Genomic DNA, 14268 nt, shown 5'->3' with positions numbered 1-14268 from the left:
TCAATATAAAGTTATATTGCTGAACAAACAACGCCATCCGAAATAGAGAGGAAAAATTTAGTAAAAGGTTAGGAGCTAACGCTTGCATGATCAATGCACTACTGTGTTAGCGTTCATTGTGATACAAATCTGCATTGATTACAAGCAACAAAAGGCTTGAGGCGTTGATACTGATTGAGTTAGAAGCTGCTAATTCTCTCTCCTGGCTTTGCAAATCAGAAAATAGGTTTTATTTTGTAATCAATTCTATGATTGTTGCCCAAATCCAAATTGCTTTTATTAAATAAAGAGATTAACTGATGGTCAGATAAATAATTTCTGCAAGGACAAGTGTGTGTAAATTTTCCATGAAATATATTTAGTCCCACTGCGGAAATCACACTGTCATTTATTAAACCGTTTCACAATCCTTAATTTTGCTGATTGCTTGTTTGTGATTCTTTGGATGTTTTCTGCTATTACCATAAATTATTTTGGTTCTTTGTATCTTTGAGTCACTTTCTTAGTAATTAATTTTAGTATTGTATACATTTGTGGAGATCAGTCCTTGATGTTAAATCTGGGTGAACTTTTGGTAACGTGCCTGGAAAAAAAACAATGTTTGCCTGAAGTTACTTCAAACTATCTGTTATATTCTACTCCTCCATGTAATCTTTAAACCAAAGTTAGATGCAGGTAGTTTAAGTTTAAACTTTTATTGAAGAAAAGTTGTTTATGTTCCTTGATTTTCTTACCATCATGAGAACCAAATTAAGGAGCTATCTTCTTTAAAAATTGAAACCGATTTTCAGGAGTTTCAAGTAGCTTCCTTTTATTGTCAGAACAGATTACTCCTTTTTATGTTCATAAGTAATTACTTGGAATTCCTGGTTTAATATTATACTGTTCAGGTTTAAAAATAAACAGTCAGTAATACAGCAATTGAACTAATCACAACGTTATTTAAAATTGAACTACATCTTTTTTCAAACTGTAACTAACAATACTTGCAGCAATTGATGTAAGCCTAGTATGGACATGCAAACTGTAGTTGAATTTTAAACTTTTTCCAGATTCTGAATGAATTTCAATGGATAACTACTAAAACAAGAGCTGGAGAAATATCTCGCTGTTAACATATTTATTATTTCTACCAGAAGCTTGTTCTGGAATAGTAAATGATTTCTGTGAGGAGAGTAATGACTGTTCACATGCCAATGTCAGATTCCATATCTTGTCTGAAAGTAGACAGACCAGCCTGTATTCAAGATATTAAAAGGACACAGTGTCATGACAAGACCCTAGGCTAATTTCCCTAATTTGTTATAATTCTGAACAAAATTGTTAAGCTTCCCAAAGAGGAATGAACTGGTTCTCCTTCTTTATTCACCCAACCCCTCAGTTGGTTGCAACAAGATTAGTTTAAAAAGGAATCCCTTCCCTGTGGATGCCTTTCTCAGATCAGACAAACTTGTACTTTAAAAAGGAACTAATTTAACCAGATTTTCTTAAATTAACAAAAAATGATCTTGTAGTTATATACCGCAGGGCAAAAGTTATAGCTGGGGGAAAGGCAATTATGAGGCGATAAGGCAAGATTTAAGATGCATAGGATGGAGAAGGAAACTGCAGGCTTTGGGCACAATTGAAAAGTGGAGCTTGTTCAAAGAAGAGGTAATGCGTGTCCTTGATAAGCATGTACCTTTCAGGCAGGGATGAAGTGGAGAAGCAAGGGAACCATGGTTTACTGAAGAAGTTGAATCTCTTGTCAAGAGGAAGAAGAAGGCAAATGTAAAGCTGAGGCATGAAGGCTCAGTTAGGGTGCTTGAGAATTACAAGTTAGCCAGGAAGGACCTAAAGAGAGAGCTGAGAAGAGCCAGGAGGGGATATGAGAAGTCTTTGGCAGGTAGGATCAAGGAAAACCCTAAAGCTTTCTATAGGTATGTCAGGAATAAAAGAATGACTACAGTAAGATTAGGGCCAGTCAAGGCCAGTAGTGGGAAGTTGTGTGTGGAGTCCGAAGAGCTAGGAGAGGTGCTAAATGAATATTTTTTGTCAGTATTCACACAGGAAAAAGACAATGTTGTTGAGGAGAATGCTGAGATACAGGCTATTAGACTAGACGGGATTGAGGTTCACAAGGAGGAGGTGTTAGCAATTCTGGAAGGTGTGAAAATAGATAAGTCCCTTGGGCCGGATGGGATGTATCCTAGGATTCTCTGGTAAGCTAGGGAGGAGATTGCAGAGCCTTTGGCTTTGATCTTTATGTCGTCATTATCTTCAGGAATAGTGCCAGAAGACTGGAGGCTAGCAAATGTTGTCCCCTTGTTCAAGAAGGGGAGGAGGGACCTCCTGGTAATTACAGACCAGTAAACCTTACTTCAGTTGTAGGTAAAGTGTTGGAAATGATTATAAGAGACAGGATTGATAATAATCTAGAAAAGAATAATTTGATTAGGGATAGTCAACACAGTTTTGTGAAGGGTAAGTCATGCCTCACAAACCTTATTGAGTTCTTTGAGAAGGTGTCTAAACAGGTGGATGAGGGTAAAGCAGTTGTTGTGGTGTAAATGGATTTCAGTAAAGAATTTGATAACGTTCCCCACGGTAGGCTATTGCATAACACATGGAGTGATCGGATTGGGGGTGATTTAGCAGTTTGAATCAAAAATTGGCTAGCTGGAAGAAGACGACGGTGGTGGTTGATGGGAAATGTTCATCCTGGAGTTCAGCTACTAGTGATGTACCGCAAGGATCTGTTTTGGGGCCATTGATGTTTGTCACTTTTACAAATGACCTGGATGAGGGTGTAGAAGGATGGGTTAGTAAATTTGCAGATGACACTAAAGTCGGTGGAGTTGTAGATAGTGCGGAAGGATGTTGCAGGTTACAGAGGGACATAGATAAACTGCAGAGCTGGGCTGAGAGGTGGCAAATGGAGTTTAATGCGGAAAAGTGTGAGGTGATTCACTTTGGAAGGAGTAACAGGAATACAGAGTACTGGGCTAATGGTAAGGTTCTTGGCAATGTGGATGAGCAGAGCGATCTCGGTGTCCATATGCATAGATCCCTGAAAGTTGCCATCCAGGTTGATGGGGTTGTTAAGAAGGTGTACGGTGTGTTAGGTTTTATTGGTAGAGGGATTGAGTTTCGGAGCCATGAGGTCATGTTGCAGCTGCACAAAACTCTGGTGCGGCCGCACTTGCAGTATTGCATACAGTTCTGGTCGCTGCATTATAGGAAGGATGTGGAAGCATTGGAAAGGGTATAGAGGAGATTTACCAGGATGTTGCCTGGTATGGAGGGAAGGCCTTATGAGGAAAGGCTGAGGGACTTGAGGCTGTTTTCGTTAGAGAAAAGAAGGTTAAGAGGTGATCTAATAGAGACATTCAAGATGATCAGAGGATTAGATAGGGTGGACAGTGAGAGCCTTTGTCCTCGGATGGAGATGGTTGGTATGAGGGGACGTTGCTTTAAGTTGAGGGGAGATAGATATAGGACAGTTGTCAGAGGTGAGTTCTTTACTCAGAGAGTAGTAAGGGCATGGAATGCCCTGCCTGCAACAGTAGTAGACTCACCAAGTTTAAGGGCATTTAAATGATCATTGGATAAACATATGATAATAATGGAATAGTGTAGGTTAGATGGGCTTCAGTTTGGTTTCATAGGTCGGCGCAACATCGAGGGCTGAACAGCCTGTGCTGCGCTGTAGTGTTCTGTGTTCTATGTTCTATGTTATCAATTTTTTGTGAGAAATAATAATGCAATACTTTGAAATTAGAAATAAAAGGGGAGTCCAAATAAGGTAAAGAAAGTTATATGGATCAGTCAATAAGCTGTTCATGAAAACCAAGTAGCTGAAAGTCGCATCTGATGTAGTAGGGCTTGCCGGTAGCATTGTTGCTGGTAGTTAAACAGTTTCACAATCCATAATTTTGCTGATTGGTTGAGATTCTGTAGTTGTATATTCTTTTCAACTATTACTGAATGTCAGCATTCAGGCTGAGAGCCCTTTTGTTGTCTTGAGAATACTACTTAAATAGAGAATGACCGCAGAATTCCAAGGTCCAGAATGTGTTCATGCTTTGTTACTCTTCCTGCTAAGGTGAACAAGCTTCATATTTCCTCACATTACATTACAGTACATGTGCTAGTTTTTTTTTGCCAACTCACTGACTTATTTATATTTGTCTATGACTTCTTTATGAATTCACAACATCCTTTCCTAACAAGCTTGGTATTGGCTGAGAATTTGGCTGTCATGTATTTGCTTCCCTTAAAGAAGTTGAAGCCAATCAGCCAGTCTTCTGTTTATTCAATACTAACATGTCTGTAAAATGGATGGTCAGTGTTAGATTACAACAGTGAGACCCAGGCCAAGTGAGTATAGTGACGATGCTGTTGGAAATTGGGTTCAAATTGGAAATTCTGTGCAAAGGGGGACAATGAGACCAGTGTCAGAATGTCATCGCAAATCACAGCATGACATGAGTACAGTAGAAGAAGCTGCTTGGTAATAAGGACTATTGAATATTTACAGTGCTTAAAATAAAAGTAAGATCTTCAGTTTGTGTTTAGGTCTTCAGTGTTTTTCTTCTCTTTTCTTTAAAAATAATTACTTAAGTATTAGATTGATACTTTGTTTTCATTAGAAAAACAGTATCAATCGAGTGAAATGTAAAGAGCAGGGATTCTCAAATAATTAATGTTGTACAAATACAACAGTGTTGTCAGGGTGGGTGATGTGTAGCTACTGCAACATATTGAAGTTGCTGGATACTGATATGAACCAAACACTTTGGTCCACACCACAGAAGGTCACACCAATCAGAGTATTGGTTTGTGCTCAGGGGACAGGAGGGTGTAACTGCAGGTGAAACGGGTATGAGGTGCCAATGAGTTAAAGTTGATGAACCTTGGCCCCTGCAATTGTCAAACAGTTATCAAGTTCTTGCAAACTTTGCAGATGAGAGTTGGGACTGCAGGGAGATTGAACAAACTGATCGTGACATCTTGGCACAGGGAACAGTTTCAACGGGGGAGGAAATAGGAATGTTGTGGTAGGAACCTTATTATTTAGGAGGAATGGATAGCAACCATGAGCATGAATCCTGCAGGTTGTGTTGCCTGCCCCATGCAAGGGTTAAAGATATCTCTTGGCTGGAGAAGAATTTGGAGAGGGAAGGACAGGATCTAGTTGTTGTCATCCATGTTGATGCCAGCAACATTGGCTGCACTAGAACAGAAGTTTTGCTGAAAGATTTTGAATAGTTAGGCGCTAAATTTAAAAAGCAGACCCTCTGAGTTAATAATCTCTGAGTTACTACCTGAGCCATTGACAAACTGGCATAGATTAAATAAAGTGAAGAAGTAAAATGCACAGCTGAAAGATTGGTGTGGGTGTAATGAGTTTCAGTCCATGGAGCAGTGGCACCAGTTCTGGGCTAGAAGGGAATTGTTCTGCTAGGATAGGCTTCACTTGAATCATACTGGGACCAGTTGCTGGCAAATCAAATAACTTCAACTGTAGAAACGGTTATTTTTATCACCTGTTGGGAGGGGTAGGGGTGTTTGAAGGAAGTGAAGTCTCAGCTGACAAAGCAAAAACATATGACAGCATTACAAAGCAGCTATTTGGAAAATGATTCTCAGATACAGGATACAGGAAAATGAAATGGGAAGGGACAAAGGGTTATTAGCACACAGTGGTAGTGTCCCTATCTCTGAGCTGGGAGATTCAAGTTCCACCTGTTCCACAGGTGTATAATAACATCTCTGGACATGTTGGTAAGAAAAATCTCGGGAAAAATCTCAGAAAGACACAGGAAAACAGCAGTAAAGATGGACAAAGAGTGAAAATATGGCAAGTGGTCAAAATTAATGGCTCTTTATTTGAATGCATATTGTATTCAAAACAAATAAAATATATTAACAGGAAAAATACATTATAAAGGATATGACCTTATAGCTATTGTGGAAACACAGTTACAATGAGATCAAAACTCAGAACTAAATATTCAGGGGTGTGTAATTTTTCAAATACTCGGGTGTAAGGAAAGTGTGTTGGGGTAGTTTTGTTGTGTCAGGATGGAATAAGTACAAGCAAGAAACAATTTTGGATCAGAAGTCATAGAATCTGTGTGGGTGGAGGTAAGAGACAAAAAGGGGAAGAGGAGTCCATAGGCCCCCTAACTGTAGCTGTATGGTGAGACAGAAAATAAATTTGAATATTGTGAGGGCATGTAACAAAGGCAGTGCAATAAACATGGATGGCTTTTACCTTCATGTCAATTGGGATAGTCAGATTGGTAAAGATAGCCATGAGGAAGAATTTATAAGGGTTTATTGGGACAGTTTTCTAGAACAACATCTTGTGCATCCTTCTAGGGATTAAGTTACTTTGGATCAGGTGATGTGTAATGAGGCAGGTTTAATAAATAATGTCAGAGCAAAAAACATGTGACTACAGTTTGATAGAAAATAGTTTATTTTCTTGGATTAAAGATATATCCTCATGATGAAGCAAGATTCTGGAAAGAGGATAAGCCAACCATGACTAGCCAGAGAAGTTGAGGATAACTTCAAATTAAAATGAAAAGCAAACAGCATGCAATCATTGGTGATAAGCCAGAAAATTATAAAGTAAAAGATAAAAAAAGAGTAAGACAAAGATAAAGATAAAAAAGTAACAAAAGATTGACCACAAAAAACATTTTAAGATAAAATCGCAAGTAATATCAAGTAACATCAAAACAGACAGCAAGATTGTCTTTAAATATATAAAAAGGAAGAAGGAGACTAAAGGGAACATAAGCTTCTTAGAGAACAAGGCTGGGGAGGTACTAATAGGAAACCAGGAAATGTCAGAGGAGCCAAATAAATACTTTGCATCAGTCTCTACAGTAGAAGACACTAACATTAATTCAAATTCTTAAATAATCAAGGGGCAAAAGGAGCAGAGCAAATAAATATAATAAATACCACAAGAAGAAAAAGTGCTGGGAAAATGAATGGGGCAAAAGTCTGATAAATTCCCTTGAAGGGTCTGATGGGTGCATCCTAGAATATTAAAGGAAGTAGCTACAGAGATAGTGGGTGCATTGGTGGTAATCTTCCAAAATTCTTTAGATTTTTCTAAAGGTGAACAGTATTGGAAAACTGACAATGTATCATCTTTATTTAAAAAGGGAATAAGTCAAAAAATAGTAACTATAGGCTAGTTAGTTCAACATCTGTTATTGGGAAAATATTAGAGTCTGTTATAAGGGGTGTAATAGCAGAGCGTTTAGAAATCCTCTGAAACGTCTGCCACAGTATCTGCATTGACCTATCCCTACGCTAACATGCTAGTTCACTTCATCTAGCTCATCTTTCGTACCAACATTGTTGCCCTTATTTATAATTAAAGTATTAGCTATCTGCTGCATATTTTCCTTTTCTAGTGGATGTAAAATTCAATCATTTTGTGGTCACTTCTATTAAAGGGTGCATTAACTCAGAGGTCATTGATTAATCCTTTCACACTATGCAATATTAAATCAATTATAACCTACTTCCTGGTCAGTTCCAAAACATGCCACTCTAAGAAGCTTTCATGTAAGCATTCCATGAATCCATCATTCAGGCTACTACAGCGAATCTGAATTTTTCCCCTATCGTATGTACATTCACATGACTGATGATTATTGCCATCCCCTAAACACAAGCATTCAATGTTTCTTTTCTTGTATACTTCGTCCCACATTGTTGTTACCCTTAGGGAGCCTATAGACCTATTGGTGACTCTTTTCCCCCTGCTATTCTGCGTCCCCACCCAATTGTGATCTCTCAAACCATAGTCATCTTCAATATTAGCTCAAATGTCACCGCTTATGTAGCTAGGAGATAGTAAGAACTACCGATGCTGTAGTCAGAGATAACACAGCGTTGAGCACAGCAGACCAGGCAGCATCAGAGGAGCAGGAAAGTTGACATTTTGGATCAGGACCCTTCTTCAGAAATGAGGTGTAGCCTTATCTAGCTACTAATTTCTTTTGAATGTCATATACCCTTCTATTCAGAATTCAATCCTTGTCATCCCGATACCATGTCTCTGTAAATTGCTATCAGATCGTATTTATTTACTTCGTTGCACTATCAATTTGATACTTTGTTATGAATGCAATGTTCATTAAAATACAGAGAGCATTTCATTTTGTCTTTGTTGACTTTGTCACATTCAGCCTTGATTGTTGGCTTATTCTTAGGATTTTTTTCTCTTTTACTTCCTGCCATCCTCTGACCCTCATTTTCCATAATACTGTTTTTCTGCCTTACCTTGTCTGTTTTGTTTGATTTACTACAACTTTCCACATTTGATCCAAGCCACACTATTTTGTATGAAACTGTAGCCACCTCCCTCGTTGTTCAGTATGCAAGAATACTGGCCCCGAATGGTTAAGGTGGAGGCAAACTGTCCCAACAGTACAATACCCATTTTCTAAGTACAGGTGCCAGTGGTCCACAGTCCAAATCCAGCTCTTGGAGCCACATATTCATCTAATTTTACGTATCCGATAAAAATCAAGAGATTATCACCTTGAGATTTCCTTTTCAAATTAATGGCTAACTCCTCATGTTTTGTTGTGATGATACTATGCCTTTAAGAGAAGTGTTCTGTCTTGTTTCTCTTGCAGAGGGGTGTTGTCACAATGGTGCTGAAATATCTCCTTCAGACAGGCAGGCAGTTGGTAAACAGCTTTGAATTCTTGTTGGATGGCTTTTCAATGTTAGATAAAAGAATCATGAGTGGGTGGGGTCAGGCTCACACAGATCCAGAATACATTTTTGTACTGTGTTTAGTTAATTGAGTAGATTTTCGATGGTTACTGGAGATGAAAGCTTGAGTTCTCTGCCGCTAGAGTGCAGTCTTAGACAGCGAAGTCTCTTAAATATCAGAAGGAGCAGATTATTTCTTTCTACTGGACTGGCCATGAGAATAATAACTGCGTTGCTGAATTGCCATTGCCAAGGGTGGGGTGTGTTTTTGCGATGTCGCCTGTATTGGAACAGTTGGTGACTAATAGTTAGACAATACATTATCTGTTAAGTAGTTTAACAAAGTTGTGCCAATTCTTTTTGCTGTGTTTTAACTATGTTATCCTAGAGTCATAGAGATGTACAGCATGGAAACAGACCCTTTGGTCCAACTCATCCGTGCCAATTGGATATCCTAAATAAATCTAGTCCCATTTGCCGTCATTTGGTCCATATCCCTTTAAACCCTTCCTGTTCATATATACATCCAGAAGCCTTTTAAATGTTGTAATTGTACCAGCCTCCACCACTCCCTCTGGCTGCTCATTACACACACATACCGGCCTCTGCATAAAAATGTTGCCCCTTATGTCCCTTTTAAATCTTTCCCCACCCACCTTAAAGCTATGCCCTCTAGTTAGGGACTGTTGTAAGAATAAAATATGTTTTGCTTAAAGCTTAGTGATGGACTAAATGAATCGTATTTGGAACACAGTGCCTTATACTTGCCTTTTCAAAAAATATAAAAGTTAGGATCTGGGCTATCTCCACAATGTACTTGGGGGCCCTGGTCTGGTCCATAACACTGTACAGTACCTATTTCCTAGTTCTACATGTGTTGTCAATACATAAATGGACTATGACCACTAGATCCTCTCCCTCACAATACAGTTTACTTGATAGTTTTGACTAAAGGTCCTGAACCCTGAAATCAAGTGGGTAACATTGTCATATGGATTCTTGTTCTTTGCTGCACAGAATGGTGTCAATCTCTATCATGATACTATTATCTAGTGCTACTACATTTCTTGTTTCTTCCCCGAACTTTATTGGCATTCTGTACTATGGCCAGTTTGCACAGGTTTCTACTCAAACCTATTGGACAGTTGCAGAAGTTGACATTCCTGCCCTTTTAAGTCCCCTTATCTGTCTAACTTGCGCTCATACTCACCTATCACTGTTCATTGACAAAATTAGATGACCTTATTCCTAGATAGTGCGGCTGCTTCCAGGTATAAATAATCCAGGTAACTTTCTGTCTCACTGCCACAGTGTTTGTAGCTCAGGTTCCACCTCAAACTGAGCTGAGCCTGTTCGAACCTCAAACACTTACTACATACATATTTGCCCTGGATCACAATGATATCCAGCATCTCTCACATGCTGCAACCTTGAAGTATCACTTGAACTGCAATTCATAATGAGTTTTAATTACTTATTTATATTGTTCACTTAATTGTGTTGCCTTTAATATATTTTATTAACTTTATGTCAAAAATTTAAAATTTAAGAATAGAAATGTTATTAACTACTTACCAGAGACTTACCAAGCACCTAGCCCCCTTTCTATGTACTGCAGCAAGAATCAAATCCAAAGAGTTTCGCTGTTTTTACAGCAAGATTATCAATTAACCTTTTTTTAATGCATAATACTAAATCCAAAATAACCCAATCTCTTGCTCACTCCAGAAACCTACTTTATATGCAGTCCATAAATTCCTGTGCACAGCATTGGCGCTGATTGATTAACCCACAATGTATTTATAACTTGAAGTTACCAATTAGTTACTATTATACACATTGCATTCATCTAATTTCCTGATTTTTACAGTTTCTACCATTATTACTACTGTTTGGTGGCCCTATTCCAACCAACGTCTGCTGCCATTCACTATTTCTTAGCTCCACTGAAATTGTTTCTACATTTTTATTCCTCGATCTATGATCTTCTCTTATTAAAGCACTGATCTCATATCTTATAAATCCTACTTCACATGTATTTTCTTTTTGACATCCTGCTTAAATGCCAAATATCCTTGGATAATCAGCTCACAATCTTGGTCTGTTGCCTCGTGTTTCCATGACAATTAAATAATATCCACTTACTTCAACATGTGCATTTAAATTGACCCGTTTACAAATGTTGTGTACATTCAGATTTGGTGCCTTTAATTCTCTTTTTCCACATTATTCTCCATTTTTGATTCTATTTAATGCCTGCCAGTGCTTTGCCTGTTTTCTTGTTTTATTTTTCTGTTTCCTTTTACCAACTTTCCCTCCCTCAAATCTGAGTTTACTCTTAAAGGTCCTATTCCCCTGCCAACCTAGTTTAAAGTGTCCCCAGTGTGACTAACAAATCTCTCTGTGAGGATGTTATTCCTGGTCCAACTATTTTGCAGTGCATCATTATGCATAGTTCCCACCTGCCCCAGAAATAGGCCAAATGCCTCAGAAATCTGACCTTCCTCTTACATTCATTCTCTAGCCACCTCTTAAATGTGCATTTTTAATGTTCATTCCCAAGTACAACTGGAAGTAATCTTGAGATTTATTGCTTCAGAGGTCCCACTTTTCAATTTCCTTCCTAGCTCCCTGACATCACTTGCTACCCACTTGGTACCTAAATGAGCCATGACATCTGGCTGTTCACCGTCTTCCAGAAGAATATCCTGCAGCTGTTCCATGACATCCCTGACTCTAGTGCCAGGGAGGTAATATATTAATCTGGTGTATGTCTACAGCCACAAAAATGCCTGTCTGTTGCCTTAAGTTAAGAATCTTCTATCACTGCTTCTCCCTCTTCTCCCTTCTTCTGAAATACCTGTGGTGTTACAAACTTAGCTGTGACTGAGTTTCAAGGAACCAATATCCTCAATGATGTCCAAAACACAAAACTGATTAGCACATAGGACATTCGGTGGGGGGGGGGGGGGGCGGAAACTGATTAGCACATAGGACATTCGGTGTGGGGGGGGGGCGTTGGTGGCGTGGGGAAGCTACACTACCTGAGATAGTAAGAACTGCCATTGCTGGATTCAGAGATAACACAGTGTGGAGCTGGGGGCCCACAGCAGGCCAAGCAGCATCAGAGGAGCAGGAAAATTGACGTTTTTGGTCAGGAACCTTCTACGCTGTGTTATCTCCTACACTACCCGCGTGGTTTCCTTAGGCTGCCTGGCAGTCCACTCTTTCCTTTTCTCTCTCCATCCCTGCAGTGCGGCCATCTCTCTGAACAAGCTGAAGTTTCTGCAGTTGGTGACATTCTTGCATAAGTGGCAGTCTAGGTCACTGATAGAGTCCGCGATTTCTCACACAACAGGACATATGCATTCCATGTAACAGAGCTGCCCTGCTATGTCTTAAATTTATTTTGCTTTGTCTTAACTTTATTTTGTTTGGCCATAACTGAATAAAACTTAGTGAACATTGGAGGCTGGGGTTAAGGAAATTTAAATCTTTATGTATCAACATAATTTAGTTTGTGGTTTGCATTTGACTGAGATCTACAATTGAAATTCTCAATCTCCCAGCCATCAGCATGGTTTTAATAAGGTCTGCTTTGCAAGCATATTTGGGCTTTACAAATCAAAGCAGTGGCTCATAATGGGTCCTTTAGAAATGGACCAGCTGGGTCATTGGTATTTTTTTTAAAAAACTGCTCACAGCATGTGTTGTTGCTAGCTCGGTCAGAAATAATTGATCATCTCTAATTTCCAGGATGCCCAGAAGTATATAAACTAGACAGTGCAATGCGACTTACAATAGAGTGCTGGAGTTGGGTAATGAAGAGCATTAGGGCAGGAAAGGAAAGAGATGTTCCAGTGCTTTTATATTTTCTAACATTTTCCATGCCCAGAAATTGATTCTTCCTCTGTACAGGACACAAAGCTCATTATTTAATGAGGATCTGGTAAGTGACTTGGGTTTATTCTGTTCCGGAGGTTCTACATAGTGTGGCAGCTGGTGGTAGGGTTACAAAACATATTAAAATAAGACTGTATTATTGTTTAAAATAATTTAATTGATTCAAACACATTAAGGATGGTAGGACAGGTGTTGTGTCATGACTGCAGTCTCTAGGAATTTCTGGATGGCGCTTTGGTCCATGGTAAATGCATCTGCATTGTGTTTGAAGTTTTAGCTGGAAGCGTATCTACAATCATTGCCTTACCTCATGGAAGAGAAATGTACATGGATTTTTTTTGTACAAGGAGGCAGTCACACCTCCTAGGATTGGGTCATTGGATTCAGTTAATATTCAAGCACAGGAGGGTTTTACATCGAGTGAGGCAGGCAGGAGCCTAAGCCTTTATAATTGTCCTTCAAGTTTGGGGTTTTCTTTTAACATGACTGAATGAAAATGGGAATTTTAGGTTGGATGAGATAACCATGGCTCCATAGTGCAGAAAGCTTTTTCACTTGGGGAAGGAAAACTAGTGGTAGTAGGGGACAGTATGGTCAGAGGGATTCATCCTGTTCCCTGCAAAGAGCATGAGTCCAAGTGGCTGTTTCGTTTTCCCAGTGCCACAGTTCAGGACATTTGTTCAGGGCTGGAAAGGGAATTTCGGTGAGAAGGGGAGAATCATTTGTCACAGCCCATATAAATATCAACAACATAGGCAGGACAAGAGGTTGTGCTTAGACAATATGAAGGATTAGGCACCAAATTAAAAAGTGAAATCTCAAAAGTTCAGAATTGCTGGATTATTGCCTGAGTACATGCAGATTAGTATTGGGTGAATTAGGTTAGAAAGATGAATGAGCGACTGAAAGACTGGTGTTGGAAATGAAGATTTCAGTTTGTGGGGCATTGACATCAGTACTGGGCAAAGTGAGATCTCTACTGATGGGACAGGGTTGGGGATAACCTTCTTGCCAGCTGCATACCTAAGGTAGTAAAGCGTATTTTTAAACTAAATATAGCAGAGGTGAGGGATTACATTTCAGGACATGTGGTGAATCAAAGAGTAGCACTAAGACAAGAGAGGGAATTATTAATATGGGAAATGATAGACAGGAACAGGAAGGAATGGAGAGCACAGAGAATAGACCAACAGAAGAATAAAATTAAAGGCTCTGTATCTAAATGTAAGTGGAATTTAAAACAAAACAGATGAATTAAGAATAAAGAAGAAAACAGAAATAAAGAAGTATGACCTGGTAGCCATTACAGGGACATGGTGGCAGCATGACATGGTTTGCTACCTGAATCTTGAAGCCTACAGCACATTCTGGAGAGATGGAAATCTAGGAAAAGGTGGAGGGGTTGCTTGGTCAATTTAAGTTTCTGTAGATATTTCAAAAAAGAGAAAAGTTAACAAAGTAGACCTAGGTCATATAGAAAGTGAGTGTGAGTATGGAAAATAAGGAGATGACAGATGAATTGAACAGGTATTGAGCATCAGTTTTCACCATAAAGAATTCAAGTAACATCCCAACAGCAACTGTAAATCAAGAAATGAAGGAAAGGATGAACTTAGAAAATTGTAATGA

The sequence above is a fragment of the Stegostoma tigrinum genome, chromosome 18 (assembly GCF_030684315.1).
Source record: "Stegostoma tigrinum isolate sSteTig4 chromosome 18, sSteTig4.hap1, whole genome shotgun sequence".
Lineage (NCBI taxonomy): Eukaryota > Metazoa > Chordata > Chondrichthyes > Orectolobiformes > Stegostomatidae > Stegostoma > Stegostoma tigrinum.
Note: the sequence above shows the minus strand (reverse complement) of the source record.